Source organism: Dicentrarchus labrax, unplaced genomic scaffold, assembly GCF_905237075.1.
Source record: "Dicentrarchus labrax unplaced genomic scaffold, dlabrax2021, whole genome shotgun sequence".
NCBI lineage: Eukaryota > Metazoa > Chordata > Actinopteri > Moronidae > Dicentrarchus > Dicentrarchus labrax.
In genome coordinates, this window is record NW_026136713.1 from 6,087,811 (window position 1) to 6,095,837 (window position 8,027).

General features: G+C 40.3%; 1 long non-coding RNA gene and 1 other non-coding gene across 2 annotated transcripts; one reads left to right on the top strand and one right to left on the bottom strand.

Annotated features, from left to right (window-relative positions):
* Positions 1-4,910: 4,910 nt before the first annotated feature.
* Positions 4,911-4,983, top strand: trnav-uac (transfer RNA valine (anticodon UAC)). Its single transcript has one exon. It is a non-coding gene; the product is annotated as a tRNA-Val (tRNA).
* A 283-nt stretch (positions 4,984-5,266) lies between these two features.
* LOC127374436 (uncharacterized) lies at positions 5,267-8,019 on the bottom strand. The gene is made up of 2 exons (XR_007887030.1): positions 7,657-8,019; positions 5,267-7,062 (listed from the first exon to the last, which is right to left on the bottom strand). It is a non-coding gene; the product is annotated as an uncharacterized LOC127374436 (long non-coding RNA).
* Positions 8,020-8,027: the final 8 nt, after the last annotated feature.

The window sequence follows — 8,027 nt, forward strand, 5'->3', positions numbered from 1 at the left end:
CCCTACAGGTGAATAACAAACAGACTGGTGCTCGGTGGGTTTGAATCTTTAATTGCAGGGGACTTCGCTGGAGTCGGATAAATAGTCCTTCTAGGGCAGACTGTCTCGCCTTTTTTTTTTTTACCCCCGGAGATTAAACAGAGGTTTAGATATTGGGCTTGGAGGACACTTGCACTGAGCACACATTACTTTAAGGACATATTGGTGGAGAGCTGTCTCACTGAAAATGGTCAGTTGCAAACTGGTCAAATGCCACAACATCAAAAGGACTGATTTTACCATTTATACTATTTACTACCATTTATTATTTATACAAAACCCTGAATGGTGCACCAGAGACCATGATTTAATTTCACATGATGCTTAAATACATAATACAAGTGTTTGAAAGAAAAATGTGCAACAATTGGCAGGTTATTAAAGCCAAAGGTAGGTAACAGTTACATCAAGTGTTTAATATTTGATTACAATGGCCGAACTGACTGTCTGGGCACAGATTCAGGGGCCCAGGTAGTCGGGGCCCCACAGAGCCAGAGTGACTGTTACCTGTGATATTGCTAATCTGATATTTATTTATTTATTGCTAACTGACACAGCTGCACAGTTCAGAGACAGGTTACAGTAAAGCTACATTATAACTGGTTTTACAAAGGTGTTTGACAGCTTAGAGCCACAATCTGGGCCACAGTTCCTGTAATATATATGGTTTAGTGTTTTTTAATATTCTGAATGCTGATTCTGGAGAGGGGTGTGTCGGCGTGGATTTGCTGTGGCGGCTTGGACAGCTGCTCTACATTTCCTGTGTAACTGACGTAACTGAATCACATACACAGTGTCGGCCATCACCTGCAGGTATGTCATCTAATACATGCAGAGTGTCTTTAATGGCTGGAGTCTATCCTCTAAATGCCAACAAACCTGTGGCTTGTTATTTCCCTGATGAACTGTAAAGGTGTTTGGAGGGAGCTCATATATGGTAAACAGATCAGAAACAGCCAGTCCTTGTTCTTATGGCAACATGACACAAACAGACTAGACGAGACAAACTAGATGTTCCAAAAGTACAAATATAGAAGTTGGGCAAAACACGGGAACACAAACAAGTCTAATAATCATCGGTGCTGGCAGAATCCTGTTTTCTCACCATAATTACACTCAGACCTCTTACGGCGATACCTGGGCCGGACACCTGAGGTCAGGACAGCCTGGTAACTTATTAGAGGCTTGTAAAAGTAGCTTAAGTCGGGGAACAAATCAGGGTTACCGTTAGTGAGCTAAAGTCCCAGTTAAAGGGTCAAGACTTAACCAGTGGGGTGTGGGTGTACACCAGGAAGGAAGCAGGGAAAGGTCTGAGGTCAGGTAGGCCATGTGTTGGTGCATAACACAGTGTGCATTGTTAAAGTTAAATCATGCTGCCTGTGCTTCAAGAGACAAAGCCTGAGAGGTTTCCTGAAGGTAATAACAAAGCAACAGTCAGAGGCCCCTCAGCAAACTATAGGCCTCTGCAGACAACAGCCACAGATACGGGACATTATTCAGGACAGCTTCCTCTGACATAAATGGACATTGGTTTCACTGAAGTGATGCCGAAGTGAAAGCAATGTCTGTTAGATTGCTCTCACTGAGGTGTTGTTGAAGCCATCACCCATTGAGGAGAGTGCAGGTACAAGCAGGTAATTTCCCAAAACAATACCCCGGTTCCTCTGGATAATCTACAGAGCTCACTGAGTACTGTACTCTCTACTGCAGAAACAGATGCTAAAACTATTGACAGTGAAGTCTGTGGATTATTCTGAGTAACGCTGACCAGACACTGCAGCTGAGCTCCTCCAATGTAAATCTCACACTACCTACTTTTTCTGCCAGATGCTGTTTCACCATCTGAAACAGAGGGGTTGTTTGTTTTTAAGTTGTTTCAAAGAAAGAAAAGACCGATGGGACCTTTAACTCAGAGGTGAACGCTCCTGATAGAGATAGGATGAGTCTCTCTGCAGGACTACAGAGTTACTGGAATCACAAGGGTGTGCAGGAAGAGGATCATCAAAATAGACACAGGCAGTGTAGCAGCAAATTTAACCTGGGAATGCACGGCACAGTTGAAAATCCCACTGTAGCACTAAATTAGTCCCAATGACTTATTGTAGAGAGTCTGCACCAAACAAGCCAGGTTACCATCAGAAGTGGGGACACAGAATCTCTTGCCTCCTGACTGAAGCTCGGATTATTCAGAATCAGGATTAATTCAAACACATTAGGCTTTTACTGCTGGAAAATGAATACAATCTTTTCAGTTTCAGGTCAGATCTAAATTCACTGTGCTTGTCTACGCCTGTAATCTCCAAAGGACAGATATTTAAATGCGCGTGACCTTCTGTTTCCACGTTTGCTTTTGTGCACGAGACAAACAAAATGGGGGACCCACTCAAAACCTCCACGGGGAGCCTTTAACATCCAGGTCGGTTTCACACTCTTCCACTGATTTACAGCCGGCCAACGTGCCAGCAAACTTAGCAATGAGCTAACAAAGGCAAGATGACGGCAAGCAAAATGTTCGACCTCAACGACGCACACACACAATATGTTTTTGTTAAGAAATCACACTGATTGTAAACATAACTTTGTTTGAAAGAAAATCCCAAAGGGTGCCTTGAAGGCAGATCAATCCACACTCACACAACATATTTTACCCTCCATACAGATACTGAAACACCAAAAATACTAATATTAACTATTTAGAAACTGCTTCAATGGACTTAGAGCTTAAACAATTATTAAGTTAGTTAACTGACAGAAAATCAGACAGCAACGATTTTTATAATCGATGAATCCTTTAAGTCATTGATGAAGCTGAAATGATAAATATTCTCTGGTCGTAGCTCATCAAATGTGTGTATTTGATACTTTTCTGTTTTATATTGTTGTAAATATCTTTAGGTTTGGTCTGTCGGACATAATAAGCTATTTGAAGACATCATTTTGGACATTTTGGGGAATTAGGATGGCCATATTTCACTATTTCACATAGACCAGATTGATCAAGACAGCAAAAAAAAAAAAAAGAATTAATTGCCAATGAAAATGACATTGATGTTTCATTTCTGCTTTTGATTCAAACATCCATTTGACATTTCAAATGTGACATTGGACACCAGTAAATCATTCTTATTGATTTCTACTATCACATGCACATATTGCATGTCAGTCAAATTCAGAGCTTGTGGAATAGATCTAGCATGTCTTGAATTTTGATCCTGCCCACATATGAATCTGCCTCGTCTATTAATTCTGGCCTGCTGTGGTTGGAGCCAGGATCAGTGAGAATACAAGCTCTGGCTGCCTCTCAAGGTGTGCTATTGTACCCCACATGATAAACAGATGCAGCTGTCATCCCCACATTTTCCAATGCAGCCTTTCTGCCCTTCCCTCTCTGGCACCTAAGGAAGCTGGAGAGCTTCAGTCAAAATGGCTAAAAATGGAAGGACGCTACTGAGGGCAGACGATTTCAAGAGAGGGAGGAGAGGAACGACGTGAAGGTGTAAAAAGTTGTGCGACAGAATGGGGTGTCGCTGATTTCAGACCCCACGGCAGTAAACTATGGAGACGGACATTTAGAGAGAGTTTAAATTTAATCTGGGAAGTTGTTTGATTGATGCTTTCACTTTAAGGTTCCTCAAACACTAACACACTTTAGTGAAAGAGGGACACACACACACACACACACAGACACAGATGCTAAATATCACAGAGCAGAAGTTAGCAGGAGAATTGTGACTGCTTAGAAAGTCAGTTTTGAACTCTAAACAGATATTTGCATTTGATGCAGAGACCACGGCAGAAACACTCGCAGATATAACTGATAGCATCACAGATGCACAGCCGTCGGAAAACAAAAATCTGTATGAGGAGAGGAGATGGAGCTCAATAGGTCAAACACACTGACTTTCCAGTTTATATCCTATAAGCTTGCCTTAATAATGAGATGGCTGGTGAACTACATGCAGGTCAGAAAACTGTTGCCTGTGGTAAAAGACCTTGCGACTGTTGATCACCTTTAAGAAATGAGTTAAAGAAACTCTACTTTCATAGTCATGTTGTTACTGTCACACACAACCCTTGGTGTGTAATGTTTAAACCTCTAATGTGGGCTGTTTGTCAGCTGCAAAATATTAAACGCAACACTTTGGTTGACACCTGCAGTGTCCCTGTTTGTTTGTTGAGCACTGTAAGTAAATGTCAATGTATGGTACTTGTGTACATTAATGTCTCCCTCCCAACTATAGTCAACAACACGTGATGCCTCACTGTCAGTTTTAACTTCATCACAGCTCTGTCTTTGTATGAGTGCTGTCATATTTACAGCAGGTGAGCTAAGCAGGTAAGGTGCATCACAGTGTCCTCTATTGTGGAAACACATACACACGTTTTTATTATTAAAAGCACACATTTTAAAATGAACTTGTATAAGTGAGCTTATTAAACATGCAATGGTTACTCCTCAGTGTGTTAGCTCTGAGCTCTGATGCATGCAGGCTGGAAGGACGTGATTAGTCCGGTTCATAGCTGGCAGCTCAGTGTGCTGGATGTCTGCAACCGTGTGATCGGCCACAAAAAGCAAGACGTCCCAGGAGGGATCGACTCGTAACTGAACCAAAACACCCGCAACGCTACGTTAGTATCCATGCGAGGTGACCTACTGGGGAGACTGACGCTGACCGATATCTCGTTTCGTTAAACCGCAGCTTGCAGCTACGAGAGCTCGAGTTAATGTTACAGAGAGGTTCAACGACTGTCGGCGGACTGTCCATATTGTTACTGTTTTATCACATTTTTCCTTTTAAACTGTATTAAACCTCATAATCGCCATCATAATGATATATCTTAATCGTGTCTGCGTAGATCTGAAATCAGCTGGTTCCATAGTGTAGCGGTTATCACGTCTGCTTTACACGCAGAAGGTCCTGGGTTCGAGCCCCAGTGGAACCAGGATTTATTTTCTGTCCTGGAAACACTTCTTCCACTTCATGATCAATCATCCACTCATAAAACTTCAAAACAACTGGATCAACATCAACTGAACAGCATTGATAAATGAACACATGGCACAGCCTTAACTTCTTCCTGTACAAAGATAATAATGTCCTGTTGTGAGTCACTCAGAGAGGTAGTGATTTAACTATGTTTATCATTGAGGCTGTAGTTTGCTGTGCATTATACATTATATTAACGTGAAGTGTGTCTAATGTTTTTCAATTGACAAACATGAGTATGAATATTACATATGACACATTTTAATACAATGCAGTCCAGTACTACAGCTACATACGTTGTATTGGATGGCAGTAAATTGTATAGGTGTATTATTTATGCAGCACTTTTCAAAAGCAGGGTCACAAAGTGACTTCCAAAATGTCACAAATAAGAACAAATCAGGACAATGTAGCAACAATAAAAACCCTTGGAGATTAAAAAGGTTTTGAGATGAGATTTAAAACATTCAAACATTCACTGGTCCCTACTCAAATGTTTGGGTTTACTACTTTTATTGTCATATGATTGAATGCTGAAAATCTTTGGGTTGAATAAAACAAGAGATTTAATCTCCTTGGCTAGTTGTGAATTATGGAGGCCATTTTTCAGTTTTCTGACATTTTATAGACCAAATTATTAATTAATTAATTGAAAAAATAAATCAATACATTGAATACATCAAAATTGCACAAACATTACGGTGAAATCTTGCTGTTTCCATCTGACCGGTGTGTCTACAGTTTACATTAAAAACGAATGGGCTCGTTAAAACATTTAAAATAAAGTCAGTTGGTGAATTATGAAAAATAAGATGAAAGCTACAGTAGTTACGGTAAAGATAATTATGTGGCATGGTGCAACACCTCACACATAGAGCTAGTGAACAAAACCATGACACAAAGCAGGAAAAGGTGAAAAAAAAAGATACCAAATTAGCTTTTAGTAAATACTGATATTACATTGTTAAGTGATATACTGACACAGCTACAGAAAGCAGTTTATGATATAGAGATAGACAAGTTACGTGTTTATGTAGGCTAGATATGCCACTGTAATATTAGACTTAAATGATGTTATTTGTGAAACAATTGGTAAAATTAAATATCAAAATATAATTACAAAAAATATCATCCAAATCAAAAATAAATATACATATCTAACAATTAATTTGTCTGCTGTTTTAATACTCACATTTATATTTTAAAGATGCCTCTCTTTAAAGGTGGGGTAAGTGATTCTAATCCAAGACACTTTTCTCAAATTCAGTGACTATCTCCTCACGGTCCGCTAGCTTTCCTCTCTCTGTGTGCGCTGAAACTAGAATCTGGTGTTTGTACACAGCCCTGGCTCTGTAAATGGGAAACAAACCAAGTGGATTGGACTGAGACGGACAACACGAACTTGTTATTCCAGCCAGGATTTGTGTGTTAGGTAACGTTACATTACTTGCCCACGGAAATTCAGTTCACTTTCTAGCTTGTCAAGATATGCTGTTGTTGTGATTGTTAGCTATAGTAGCAGGAGACTCTGTGTGCTGGCTGTGGGAAAGCGTCTTGTCCTCTCTGCGTGTTCGCTGCGCAGCAACTACTTCAGTGACAGTTTGCAAACGTACAACTTATTTGTGCTGTATCATCGTATTGATCTCGGTACCGGATTTCTCCAGAATCGCGTACAACATCTTTAATTTAAAAATATGAGCAAACCACAAAAAGTCCAACCCACATGGGCCCTTTATAGATTAATGTTGTGGTGAGGAAGAGGAGCAAGAAGAGCCTGTCACCTCAGCTGTCACTGTTCTGTGGGTTGCACCTCGATCATTTCTTCTGTGTGCGAAATACTGACCTGATGACTTTAAAGGTCCAGTGTGTAGGATTTAGTGGCGTATAGCGGTGTTGCAGATTCAAACTACCTTGCTTCTCCCTCTCCTTCCAAACACAAACGGCCTCTACCTAGTGTTTGGTTTGCTCCTTCTGGGCCACTGTAGAAACATGGTGGTTCAACATGGCGGACTCTCCAGAAGGCGACCTGCAGCATCTGTAGATTAAAAACGACTCATTCTAAGGTAATTCCTTATTGTCAGGTGATTATACACTAATGAAAACATACCTATGAATATCATATTACACTTCTGCCAATAGATCCTCCTAAATGTTACACACTGGACCTTTAACTCAAGGATATGTGTCTTTATATTAAAGGTGTGGATGAAACAAAAACAGTGTTTATGTTGAGGCAGAGGACAAACTAATAGTGAGAACAGCTTTTTTTAAAAATAATTTTGCAAAATCATCAATGTATCCATAATATTGATTGCATAAAGTGTACTCTAAATGTATCAATTAGCTATGTAACGTTCATTATAATTACCAGGTGTGTGTGTGTGTGTGTGTGTGTGTGTGTGTGTGTGTGTGTGTGAGCATCCAGGTGCAGCAGCCAGCAGACTTTATACTTTACTACAGGTTCACTACATATTAGACACATTCAGACAGACAGTACCAGCCAGTGTATAACCTCATTTATAAGTCTGGTCTCACAGTTGCTAATAAGCAAGTTAAAGACGAATTATAGCTAACTCATGTTTTAAATGTCTTATTAGCAAAGCTTTCTAATCCCCAATTAACTACTCACCAAATCACTTGTTGTGGAAAAATATGATCTCCGGGAGCACACCGGGCGCCTCTAAGTGGCTCACTTTTACTTTTAAATGGAGGATTTATTAAATATGATGAAGATACTTTAGTGCTGGAAGGAGGTTCAGACGGTTGACGCTAACTGACCGACCCGCGGACAACAGCGCCATCTATTCTCCCTACCGACGTCTGCGGACCCCTCTGACCCCTCAGCGACACCCGCCTTCAAACCATTATTATTCATTGCTAGTTAATTATTTAAGAGAAGAAAAAAACCCGTAATTTAGCGGACGGTGTAAACTGTTAAGAGGTTAGAAAATATGTTGGTATTTAAATGTCGCCTTTGTTTCCCTCCCCACTAACGGATGT